At 44.8% G+C, this 13,102-nt stretch overlaps 1 protein-coding gene and 1 pseudogene across 2 annotated transcripts in view; both read left to right on the top strand.

The window, feature by feature from the left end:
• The window catches only part of Sh3rf3 (SH3 domain containing ring finger 3), a 328,118-nt gene that overhangs the window by 81,928 nt on the left and 233,088 nt on the right, over window positions 1–13,102 (top strand). The gene's annotated exons all lie outside the window — the stretch shown is intronic.
• LOC116075373 lies at window positions 10,031–10,952 on the top strand (annotated as a pseudogene).

Below are 13,102 nucleotides of genomic sequence, written 5' to 3'. Positions count from 1 at the left end.
AAAAAAAAAAAAAAAAGAAAAAAGAAAAAGAAAAAAAGTCAATTCCTAACAACCAGATGAAGGCTCACAACTATCTGTACAGCTACAGTGTATACTCTTATACATAAAATAAATAAATAAATCTTAAAAAAAGAAAGAAAGAAGGAAAGAAAAGCCTTGGTTGGATCAGAATCCCTTTCATTTCTAACAGGACAAGAGTCCCTTAACATATATTTGCAGTACTGTACTTGTTTTCTTCTCTCTTTCTTGTGTTTGCACTTGCTTGTGTTTTTCCTTTCTTCTCTCTCTCTTTCCTTTTCCTTTTTTTTTTTTTTTTTGCTATAACATTTTCAAGCCTTTGACATGTCTAGCCCCCCAGACCACTGGCCTGACTGGTCATTCCACACCAAATCGAGGGACTCTTTGCTTCAGTGACTCCATCTTGCCGTCTCCCCTCTCTCTGCTCTGAGAGTTTTCTTGTTTTTTTCTCTTGAGATTTCTCTTCTTCCCTTCTGTGTCTGTTCCCCGAAGTTCCGGGAGGTCTTACCCTGATTGGCTCGCCCTTGGGAACTTGATCCCCAAGCTTTTAGGCTTCATCTTCTTCATCCTTTATCTCCTAGGAGTACCCGTGCCAAATAAGTGCATACCTGCTTTGGGCCAAAACAAAACAGAAACTCCACAGAGCACCAGAAAAAGAATCCATGAAAATACATGTTCAAAATAAGTGGCCTCAGGAGTAATCCTGGGAGTGAGAATCCTTACTGTCCGACATACTGGCAAACGTTAGCAGACATTCCATGTCGGAAAGAATGAAACAAACTTGTGCGCTTACAAGGAAAGCAGTAGACTTCCTGCAGAGGCAGATTTGTGAGGAGGTTAGTCAGGATGACAAAGTCTCATATAGAATTGGGAAGACACTGATCAAGGAAAAAACAGAAATAAAGATGTCGGACATAACATAACCGTCTCCTGTTTCCAATGTCACACGCGCATGTGTTAGGAAGAATCGGAGTAAAGGTGCATTTTGGGGGATGTCTTTTACCTTTCTAACTTTTATTCTGTGTGCGCTCATGTATGTGCACATGTGTGGATGTGTGTGTGGATGTGACACGCATGTGGATGTGTGCACTTGGGCATACGTGTAGATAAAATGTGTGTATGCTGAGACCAGAGGGCGATATATGGTGTCTTCCTTTATTGCCCTTCATCTTCCTGAGACAGAGTACTTCACTGAATTGGAAATGCTACATTTCGACTTAAGTGTCTGGCCAGTAAGCTCCTGGCCTAGGATTGCAAGAATGCTCAGCCATGCCTTTTAGGTGCTGGGGATTCAAACTAAGGTTTTCATGTTCACATAAAATGTTTTGGCCCACTGGGCCATGACCCCAGCCCTTTCTATTCCCATTTCCCATAATGAGTTTGTAGAACATTAACAGCAGATTAGATTTTTTTTTAAGATCCTCTCCTTCTTTCTTTGCTGCCCCAGCACACACAAACACCTTAACCACAGGTTCGAGCCTCTTCTCTGTGTCACCTGCTAGTGAGGCCCAGAGAACCACTCTGCTCTCTCTGCATGGCGTTGTTCGTGAATGTATTCACGCATGTGAGAGTGTGCCTGCGTGTATCAGCCAGGGGACAACCTGACGCATGCTTTCTCAGCCTTCTCTCTGCCTCAGTTTTTGCAACAGGGTCTCTCCCTAGCCTTGGAGAGAGCTCGCAAGCTTCAGAGAGCTGCGTGGCTTTCCTTCCATAGCATGAGGGTATAGGCACAAGTTTGATGGTCCTTGGCTTTTCCGCATGGGTTCGTGGGATTTAACTAAAGTCCCCATGTTCATAACGTAAGCACTTTTACCAACTGAGCTATCAATGTGGATTTCATCAGCGCTTTCTCCGTGACCCAAGAGTCTTCTTTTTTGGCATAGGTTTTCTTTCTTTTTTTCCCCTCTCAGGGTCTTTTTCTCATTCTCCAGAATCTTTTCTTTCTACCTGTCCCCGAAATACCCTGTCCCCCATTACTGTCCCCACAGACCGAGACAACTTCAGCCTCAGTACTGCCCTCACAAACTGGTTTTCTGGGTGGGCGCCCAAGAGCATCCACTGGATGAGGGAACATCATTTCCCAGTCTTTGCTTGGGTAGCACTGACTTTTGTGTGAAAAGAGTCACAGGATAATGGGAGTACCTACTCACGGCTTCTGAGAGGGTGATGCAGCCATACGAAAATCAGCGTGAGATTCTTCAGAAGCTGCAAGTCGATCTGTCATCTGGGTGAGTAATGCCATTCCCAGACATAGAACCAAAGGACTCTATATCCTACAATCATACCACAGAGGTTCCATAGAGATCCATGTATAGTGCTGTGTTATTAACAATGTCAGGGGCTGGAGAGATGACTCAGCAGTTTAGAGCACTCTCTGCTCTTCCAGAGGACCAGGGTTCACCAGCACTCCCGTGGCAGGTCATAGCTGTCCATCCGTAGCTGCAGTTGTAAGGGGTCCGACATATACACAGTCAAAACAACAATACATGTGAAAAAAAAAAAACAGCAAAGAAGCAGAAACAACCTAGATGCCTGTCTGTGTGTGAATGGATAAAGAAAGTATGGCTCATATACATAGTGGGATGTTACTTAGTTGAGAAGAAAAATGGAATTATGAAATTCACAGGTGAGTAAATGGGGCTCAAGTCATCATTCTTGAGCCCAGACCCAGAAAAGCAAGCGCTGAATGTTTTTACTTGTATTAGGTCTAACTCTTTAGATATTTGCCCTTAAACTGGAGTAGGAATTTAACCCAGAATGCTCTCGCGCTCTCTCTGCTCTGTGCTTGTGGATCAGATGTAAACTCTCAGCTACTGTTCCAGTGCCATTGCCTGCCTGCTTCCTGCCTTGCTCCCTGCCAGGATGGTCACAGACACTACCACCCTCTGGATCCATGAGCCCCCAAATTAAATGCTTTCAAAGTTGCCTTGGTCATGGTGTCTCTTTGCGGCCATAGAACAGCAAGACAGTCCTGCCTCTTAGCGTCAGCTTTGTGCCTCTCTGGGGTTTTCAGACACCAGAGTAAAACAGAGCTGCCGTTGCATGTCAAGGTTGTGCCGCTGGAGTTGTGGCCATTCCAGGAATTCCAGGCTGTCATCGGCCTCCGCTCTAACTGTAACTGTAACTTTCTTGGCCCCGGGACCTAACTTTTGTTTTTTGCTTTTGTGTTTTATCCTGGGGTGCTCAGCTCCTCAGCCTCTGGCAGAATTACGCACTCCTCCACCCGAGTTGAAAAATATCCAAGTGTTGATTAGGAATCATAAGCAAGTGAATTTTTGTTTTCCTTGAACTGATTTTGTTGAACGGACTTGGTTCTGTAGGGACTTAGACTCTGGGATACAAGCTTAAAGCTATAAAATGTATGCTTCTCATGTTTTAGGCCCTGAGCAGATCTATTAAGATTTCCTCTGAAATGTGACTTTAGAAAGCTCATTGGACCTTGATCCTGTGAAGGCATGATTCCCCAGTGTAGGGGAATGCCAGGGCAGTGAGGTGGGAGTGGGTATGTGGGAGGGGGAGCACCCTCACAGAAGCAGGGGGAGTGAGGATAGGATAGGCGAGGTTGCAGAGGGGAAACTGGGAAAGGGGATAACATTTGAAATGTAAATACATAAAATATCCAATAAAAAAAGAAAGGCTCATTAGAAATCAGTGTTTTCATTCTTGGCCTTTTGATTAAAGTTGTCTTAAGGAATTTTCTTATTTTTTGGTAGACTTATAAATTTCTTAAGGTTAAGATGTCTTAAGAGTTGGAATCAGATTCTTTTTACCAAACCTGGACACTATTTGTTGGACACTACTTCTTATAAGGCCCATGTGGGAACAGAAAATATGCTGCTAGCCCTACCAGTTGCTAAGTGGGCCCATGGGTGCTTCACCTGCGTTCAGATTTCAGGTCCACACCAAGGACTGTGACATAATCAGGCAAGCTACGCAGCTTTCAGCTTCTGCTTGTCCGTTTGCAGAGTGGAGTGAGACCTGCTTGGCAGGCTGCTGATAAAATTAAAAGTAGGCTCTCGTAGTCTAGTCGGGATGCTATGACGTCCCACCCTTTTAACTGAAGGGTTCATAGGCCACAGATGCCTCTCTCTGCTGTAGAAGATGTGATGAAGGAAACTGCAGATTTAGTTCTCACGTGTCTTCTGGCTCATAGGTAGTGCCTTCTTTTCAACATCCAGCCAACTGTCTGGGACTGTGTTGGGGAGGGTACTGTGCTGGGGTGGAGAAGTGGTGTGTGTCTTTCCGGTCTATGTGTTAGCAGCTTGGTCCCTAGTGAGGTGGTGTTGAGGAGAGGCAGGAGGTTCCACACACGGAGCCTTGTGTAAGGTAATTATGTCATGGGGCTCCAGTATCATAAACCTAACAGCAGTGTCATTTGGGATAGGCCTATTCTGGTAAGAGATGAAGATTAAGAGCAAATGGTTAGGAAAAATGTGAGCTAAGATCCCTCCTTGATCTCTTGCTACCATTATTAGTATGTGACACAAAGTGTTTTTCTTGCACATTCCAAGTTCTCTTTAATCCCTCCTGTTGTGAGGAAGTCCGCATGTAAGCCCTGGTCAGCATCATGACCAGCATCATCCCACCACCAAAAACCAGAACCAAATACATTCAGCTACTTTATAAAATATCTAGCTTCACATCATGTTACAGCTATAGGAAACAGACTAGGACACCCTTGCCTTAGGGGTTAAAGAAGTAAAGCAATAGCTCTCCCCCTAGGAGGAATGGTCTGTACAGATGTGCCCAGTAGCAGACCCATCTCTCCCACTTCCCCACCCCACAAATGGTTAATACATACATACCCTCGCACATGTGACATTTGTCAGTGTTCCTCGTGGAATTGCTTTGGCCCGTTGCAGATCTGGATTCCCCTGTTTAGATGGAATGCGCCAGTAGAGTGCCCTGTTTGGTGTGAGAAGAGAGGCCGCTCATACTCAGGGTCTGTGTATATACCTCCATTTTGCCAGTCAGACCTGAGATGTCATCACTCCAGGCAATTTGGTGTTTGGCACACACTTGAAACTGGGGAGAGAAAGCACTGATCCTGGACTCTACAGACTTAGAGAGAACAGTGCATTGCAGCCATCGAGCAAAGCTCTTCAGTAGATGAGGAGGACCCACCCACCCACAGCCTGCCTGCTGTCTTGTTGGCTGGATCAACCCTGCCCAGATGTGACATCATACCTGGTAATCACAACCGAGTGCATATGTGAAATGACTCTCATGGCTCATTTTCCCATGTGGCGTCGGATGTGTAAAATTTCATGAACATATGCTATGGATCTTATCCAGAGACATGCCACCTGAAATTTAGGCTGGTAAGGGGGGACGAGGGACAATGAAGAAACAGAGAACACACCTGAGTCACATTTACACATGTATCTTCACAGAATAAGCGCTGTGCTTCTTGTTTTAATTTCTGGGAGCCAGGGGTCGGCATGGCAGGACCTGTGAAAGTTTTCTGGACTTCTTCCTCGCTAACCCTGAAAGTTTCCGTCAGTCCGTGGATACATTTACCTCCTGAAAACCCCGGCAAATGTGTAGGGTAAACTGAGGTCCCAGGGAGGGTCCTTTGCCTCTTTGCTGCTGTCTATCCCTCCTGTGTTCTGAAGTTCTTACCTGCTGACACAGGGCAGTGCGTCCCCTTGTTAAAGGAGAATTGCTGTCCATAGCACCACTCATCTGACAGATTGGCTGCTGGTTCCTACCTTGGTCACTGATTGCTATTAAAGCATGTTGCTCTTTTTTTTTTTCCCCTCAACCAGTTTGCATTTTTTTTGCAAATCCTCCCCAGACTGACAAGCTTAAAAGAATATTCCTTAGTTCAGTTCACCATGGAGTTACTGAGAAGGAGAGGAAACTATGACCCCTCTTCTGTGTGTTTCTCCTGGCTAGCCCAGGCCTTTCAGGGGATGTACCAATAATGCTCTAATAAACAAGAGAACTCTAGCTCCACTGTGAAATCCCCTTTCGAGCCACTGTGAGCAGCGTGCTAGGTTCTCATTGGCCTAAACAAGTCACGTGACCCACGGATGCCAAGATGGATCTAGAAACGCCAGGATCAGAGGCTCAGGTGCTATGGGTGTTACTCCCATGAGTAACACCCTGGTGGCCGCTCCTGATTTGGTTTTTGAAGTTTTATATTGGCAGACAGACATTCTTTATGCTCGTACTACATGTTCATAGATACATGTGCGAGTTTTGTGTGAATGGAAGTCCTTAAGTTTAATTAATTTGACATTTTAACTCAAGGGAATATGGCTGAAAAGTTATTTTAGTGTGACAGACATTGATGCTTTTCATGGCAAAAAAAGAGATAGTTATTACAGTCCTCTTAGCTTGGGTTCTTGAACTTTTTCTGTCCTTCGTGGCTTTCTCTACTCCCCACAGTGTTCCCGAGGGTTTGGCTGTGGTTCAGTAATTAGCATGCTAGGAAACGTGCCTGAGTAGAGTCACGGAGTTTCTGGAACCCTGGAGGCCCCAGGGAAGCATCTGGCTTAGCATTGGTCGGGTGGGACAAAGAGGAGGGAGGCTCAGGCATGGACATCGGGGTGACAGTCTCCTGGCAGCTGTGTGCTCACTCCTGAGGGTCACCATGGGAACTGTATTGCACACAGCTTTAGTTCTTCATGAAATGGTCATTGTTTTTAAATGCTTTGATATATTCAGACCAGGTACCTGTTCCTATTGTGAGCAAATTAGGCTGGATAATGGCACACTTAGAGAGCTTACAGCTTGACTTTTTTTCCTTAAATGTGGCAAATATATACACATACATGTATATGTGTGTGTGTGTGTGTATGGGTGTGTATATGGGTGTGTATATGTATATGTGTGTGTATATATATGTATGATATATAATATGTATTATATAAATATAATGTAATGTAGTAATGGAATGCTTCCTGGGACAAATTGATAGTTAAGTGCAAATGAAAAAAAGCAAGTCTAACTCCAAAGGAGGAATCGGAGGCAAAGTACTAAAATGTGCTCAGTTTAACTTCTGCATCTACTATTATGTAATAAGCAGCTACTAGGACAAATGTTGGGATTATAAAAAGATAAAGAAGTATAAAAGTTTATGTTCTACAGGGGTGTGGTGAGATATGGGGGAAGGGGGTGCCTCGGCGGGCCCATGCTAAGGCATCCCTTCCCCCTGAGGGACCAGTCACACGATGGTATAGTATAGAATAGAGTTTATTTAGAGCATGGGGAGGGGAGTTAAGAGAGCCATAGAGCAAGAGGGCAAGAGGCAAGAGTGAGAGAATAAGAGGAGGAGTCAACCAGCCTCTTTTATAGCGGGCCAGGCCCACCTGGCTGTTGCTAGGTAACTGTGTGTGTATGTGTGTGTGTCTGTGTGTGTGTCTCTGTGTGTGTGTGTGTGTGTGTGAGCCAGACAGAATACCAACAACAAAGATATCTTAGTAGAGAAGTAGGATTTTTCAGGAAAATTGAAGCCCTGGGGAAAAATTATACCCATTGCTGTTTAGGAAAAAAAAAAAAAAAGATTCAATCCAGAAGTAAAACTCTTTAAAAAATGTACACTGTGTATGTGTGCACATGTGTGAACATGATATGTGTGTGTGTGTGAGAGAGAGAGAGAGAGTGAGCACATATGTGTGCCCATGCCCACCAATGTGTGGGGTATGCTGGGAGGTCAGATGTCTCTTCCCATCCTTCTCCTTCTTGCTATCTGACACAAGGTCTTTCACTGAACTAAGCACTCACTGCTGGCTAGTTCTTAGCATCAGCTTTTCTCCACTTCACCTCCCTCCCTCCCTCCAAAAAAAAAAAAAAAAAAAAAGAAATCGCTTGTTTACTATCTAAATTAATTGTGTATATTTGTGAACATACATTGTACTCTTCATAACCTCTATTTCCATAAGGATATCTTTTCATAGACAATTTGATATATTAAAAGAATGACAGATATTGAATACTTTTTTTCAAATAAGAGGTTCTAATATCTTTATAAACATATTGAGGCTCTAGACTAAATTTTCAATTTTGTGTTATTAAATGGAAACACTACCAAAATACAGCAAGGTAGAATTGTGACCATTAAGATAAGGGGGTAGCTGGAGCTTCCACTCGGGTCTGTATCTGTGGGTCCCGGGATCTATGCATTAACAATGGTTTGGAAGCCAGAGTAGTGGTCACTGGAAGTGAACCCTTAGGAGGCGGAGCCTAATAGTGGGGCATGGTTTTTTGAGGCTAGGCCTTTTCTCTGATTTCTGACTTTCCTCCCCACTCACTTCAATATGCTGCTTACCCAGCCCAGGACCCGAACGTCGAGAATGTGAGCCAAAATGAACCTTTTGCTTTATTAACTAATTGCCTCAGGCATATTCTCATAATAACACAGCTGACTCGATACAGGGCCGAGTGTAAAGTGTTACAGCACCTGTCAGAGGGAGGACTTATGTTTTTCAGAGCGTACCTGTGGGAAAACTCTTCAGTTTTTAAAATGTAATGTTTACAGTTGGAGTTATCTCCTTCTGTTTGGCTTCCTGAGACATTACTGTGTCTGCAAGTGTCTTACACCATTGAAGTTTTATTCTTATGGGTGGCAGCTATCCCAATGTTCCTAGGACTAAGGAGTCTCTGAGCACAGCCTTCCAAGGTTGGGACCTAGCTAATCAGTCTGCCCTCAGGGAACTCAGAAATATAAAATTCACTGGTTCTGATGGATATTCTGACATTTAGCCTTTACAGCGAGTGAACATATCTTTTGACTATTTTCTGTGCCAAGAAAGATGCCCATGCTGGCTGTGTAGGGGCAGCTTCAGGAGGCAGGTCCTGCTGGCTTGAACCATCCTGGGGTCCAGACTAGAGTACCATGGGTCTTCAGCTTGATTTTAGTCTAGGCTGCATGATGTCGCCTGCAAACACAGATCTAATGTTAAAGCTAAGATTTATAGCTGGATGTTTTGATTCTTCTCATTAAAAAGTCAACGCTAGGGGCTAGAGAGATGGCTCAGTGGATAAGAGCACTGACTGCTCTTCCAAAGGTTCTGAGTTCAAATACCCCAGCAACCACATGGTGGCTCACAACCATCCGTAATGAGATCTGATGCCCTCTTCTGGTGCGTCTGAATTACAGTGTACTTACATATAACAATAAATAAATCTTAAAAAAAAAAAAGTCAACACTAGGAGGATTTTTTGAGTATCAAGAAGAGGCCATAAAATCGTGGGGGGCATAAAGTCGGGGGGCCATAGTGGTGGAAGGAATATTGAAGGTGTAGAAAGGGAGGGAGAGGGGGATGTATTGGTTTTGATAACGTACTTTTTAAAATTATACATATTTATTTCAATCAGTTCTTTGATAATTTCATACGGTCTATTTTGATCATATTAACTCCTCCCAGATCTACCACCCATCAACCTTTGTGTCCTCCCTTTTTTGTTTTTGTCTTTAAACCCATCACGAAGCTCTTGGATATGGGGTCATCCAATGGGGCATGGTTGATCTACCAGAGACTATGTTGTAAGGGATACTGAGTCTTCCTGTGCCAGCAGCTGCCAACTGCTAGTTGACCCTCCACTACGGGAGGTGGTTTGTGCCCACCTCCCTTCTCCAAGCTGTGGTTTTTGACTCCCTTGATCGCCTACAGGTCTCGTACGCACCCTCGGTCGTGGGTGGGGCCACCTCTGTCACCACCTCTGGCTTTCTACTCTTTCTGTTTTCCTCTTCTGAAATACTCCACACATCCCGGGAGAGGGGCTGGGACGTAGATGTCCCATCAGGGCTGGGTATTCAACAGCCTTTGGTTCTCGGCACCTTGACCACTTGGGCAACTCTGTGATAATTGCCATCCCCCTGCAGAGAGAAGATTCTCCAGTGAGGGTTGATAAAGAGACCCATCTGTGGGCATAATGATAAGCCATTAGAAGTCAGCTTAGTGCTTAGTCCGTTTAGCACAGTGTCCTGGTTAGGGCTTTTTTATTTTTTTATTTTTTTGTCAAGTTGACCTAAGGTAGAGTTTACTGGGAAGATGGAGCCATATTGAGAAGATGCCTTCCTTAAATCTGGCTCTTAGCCAAGCACTTAATTAGTGATTTGGTGAGGGAGGGTTCAGCCCACTGAGGGTGGTACCACTCTTCGGCAGGTGGTTCCTGGAGGATACAAGAAAGCAGGCCGAGCAAGGTATAGAAAGCAAGCCGGTAAGCAACACTCTTCCATAGCCTCTGCCTGCATCAGCTCCTGCTTCCAGGTTCCTGCCTTGAGTTTCTGGATCACTTCCCTGGAAGATGGAAGATGGAAGTTGAAATAAACCTTTTCCCCCCCTGTTTGCTTCGTCATGGTGTTCATCACATTAAGAGAAACTCTAGCTAAGATACAGAATACTAGAATAGTATCTACTATTCTACTTCTGGAATAGACCTTAAATCCATCTAGAAGGGAAAGCAACAGCACCAGATCCAAGATGGCGGCCAGCAGGAGGCTAATGAAGGAGCTTGAAGAGACCCGCAAGTGTGGAATGAAAAACATCCGTAACGTCTAGGTTGATGAAGCTAATTTATCGACTTGGCAAGGGCTTATTGTTCCTGACAACTCTCCATATGATGAGGGAGCCTTCAGAACTGAAATCAACTTTCCAGCAGAATATCCATTCAAACCACCCAAGATCACGTAGAAAACAAAGATCTACCAACCTAACATCGACGAGAAGGGCCTGTAGGAGATCAAGGGAGTCAAAACCACAGTAATCAGTGCTGAAAACTGGAAGCCAGCTACCAAGACTGACCAAGTAATCCAGTCCCTGGATCCAGCACTGGTGAATGACCCCCAGCCTGAGCACCCACTCCGGCCTGACCTAGCTGAAGAATGCTCTAAGGACCGTAAAAAATTCTGTAAGAATGCTGAAGAGTTTACAAAGAAATACAGGGAAAAGTGACCTGTGGACATTAAAATCTGCCATGAGTGATTCCAGCAAGTTTGAGCAGAGACCCCGAGCCGTGCATTCAGACACCCCGCAAAGCAGGACTCTGTGGAAATTGACACGTGCCACCAACTGGCGTCCGCTTGTGGCAGTTACTAACTTTCTACAGTTTTCTTAATCAAAAGTGCTCTAGGTAACCTGTAAAGAAGGATTAAAAAATTCAGATGTTCTAAAAAAAAAAAATAATTCATCCAGAAAAGGATTGTTTTATTCCTAGGACGTATGTGTCCACAATTGTACCAGTAAGCTGGTTTCGTCAGGCCGGTCATTACTTTAGCTCACGAGGTTCACATTTGGGTAAGATTGGGGATGGCTTTTCTCCTCGGATAGCCATGCACTGGCACCTTCCGTAGTTCTGGGGACACTAGGGACGAAGCTTCCTTGTCAGTTCCAGCTTGACCTTCTCATGTTCTGTGGCTCAAATGTGTGGTGTCTTCGGCAATAGGATCCTACTGTCAACTTCTGGAGAGTAAGTCAGAGCAATGCTGATAGACTGTAGCATTTGAGAATCGGCGGGACCTCTCTGGCTACCAGCCTGAGAAGAGAGAATACCTCCAAAATTGTTTTTATTGTTTGGGATGGTCTTGGCTATCCTGGGTTTTTTATGTTTCCGTATAACTTTAAGACTTTTTTTTTTTTTTAAAAAAAAAAAAAAAAAACTTCTGTGAGAAATTAATTGTAATTTTGAGGGATGTGGTATTGAACCTGTAGTTTTGATAGGATGGCCATTTTTATGATCTTAATCCTACTAATCCGAAGAATGGGAGGCTATCTATTTCTTGGTATCTTTCAGTGCCTTAAAGTTTTCATTACACAAGCCTCTGGCCTCGTTAGTTAGGTTTATCCCGAAGTATTTTATTGCGAGTGGTATTATGACCTTGTTTCTTTCTCCGTATGTCGTTTGTATGTAGGAAGGCTGTCGATTCTTGCATGCTGTTTGTATCCTGCTTCATGGATATGGATATATATTAGCTATGGGAGATTTCTAATGGCATCTTCAGGCTCTATAGATCCGTATCCTCTGCAGTTAGGACCCTTTGACTTCTTCCTTTCCCATTTGCGTCCTCAGTATCTCCATCCCTTGCCTTATTGTTCTAAGGCTTCTTTTTTGACACAAGCAGAATTGTTCTTTAATCCGATCAACTGAAGGACAGACGCCAGTCTCCTCTCCAGTGAGTAGGTGACTACCACGTGGCACAGGGGGCTTGGGATCTTATGGGGCAGGAAGGGAATTTTTGATTGGAGGATGCCATCTGCAGGTCAGTTCCCCTGCAGATTCAAAATGGTAGATCGGCAGCAGGGGATGGGATATTGATGGGATATTCCTTATGAGCTAGCTCCTCACAGCCCACAGAGCCTATCAACCAAGTCAGCTCACTGCCTGGTGTTTTCAGTCCACCAGAGGCTTTGAGGTCATTCATCCTTTATTCCAGACCCAGAGGACAGAGGAGGGTGGGGCATATTTTCTCCCGGGTTGATTCCTGTGGGAGGGGGACAGTGGAGGGAGGGGTGGGGTCTGACCCCAAGATCTAGGTCCATGTAGACTGCACTGACTTCACATAGCAGGACGTTTTGACTTGATTAGCTCTGGTGGATCGTAGGGTTTAATTCTGAGAGCTGGTGAGACAGAGAGGTTAATTGCTATAAAGAAGACATAAGTACAACTGTTTGACTTCTGGTCCTGGAAAAAAAATGCCCAGAGTGGTAAGAAGGATGAGTTGGATGGTCCATTAACCCCCTTTTTCAAAGGTCACCCCAAAGTGCTTGCTGCTGCGAGGCGAGGCTCTTGACTCTGCAGCCCCCTCTGGCTTGTCACCTCCCTCGAAGGCTGTCTGGACCTCTAGGGGCCCTCTCCTATGACAGAAACATCGGCACTTGTCCCTGGGCCTCAGCTGCCCTCTCGTTCTCCCCGAGGTTCAAGTGGGCACTCTCTGATGCTGTCCTGCAGGTCAGTGTCCCCAGACAAGGCTTCAGAGGCACCCAGAGAAACACTTCAGGATATTGACCGGTATGGGTCCCTGTGGTCCTGATGAGCATATTTCTTTCTGGATAAACTGCAGCCTGTGGAACTGAGGGGCAATGCTGTATCAGGTCACAGTTGGGGCTTGGATGAGGGAGCACTCATTGTGTGTACA

The sequence above is a fragment of the Mastomys coucha genome, unplaced genomic scaffold (assembly GCF_008632895.1).
Source record: "Mastomys coucha isolate ucsf_1 unplaced genomic scaffold, UCSF_Mcou_1 pScaffold3, whole genome shotgun sequence".
Taxonomy (NCBI): domain Eukaryota; kingdom Metazoa; phylum Chordata; class Mammalia; order Rodentia; family Muridae; genus Mastomys; species Mastomys coucha.
Note: the sequence above shows the minus strand (reverse complement) of the source record. Positions and strands in the feature narration are given on the sequence as shown.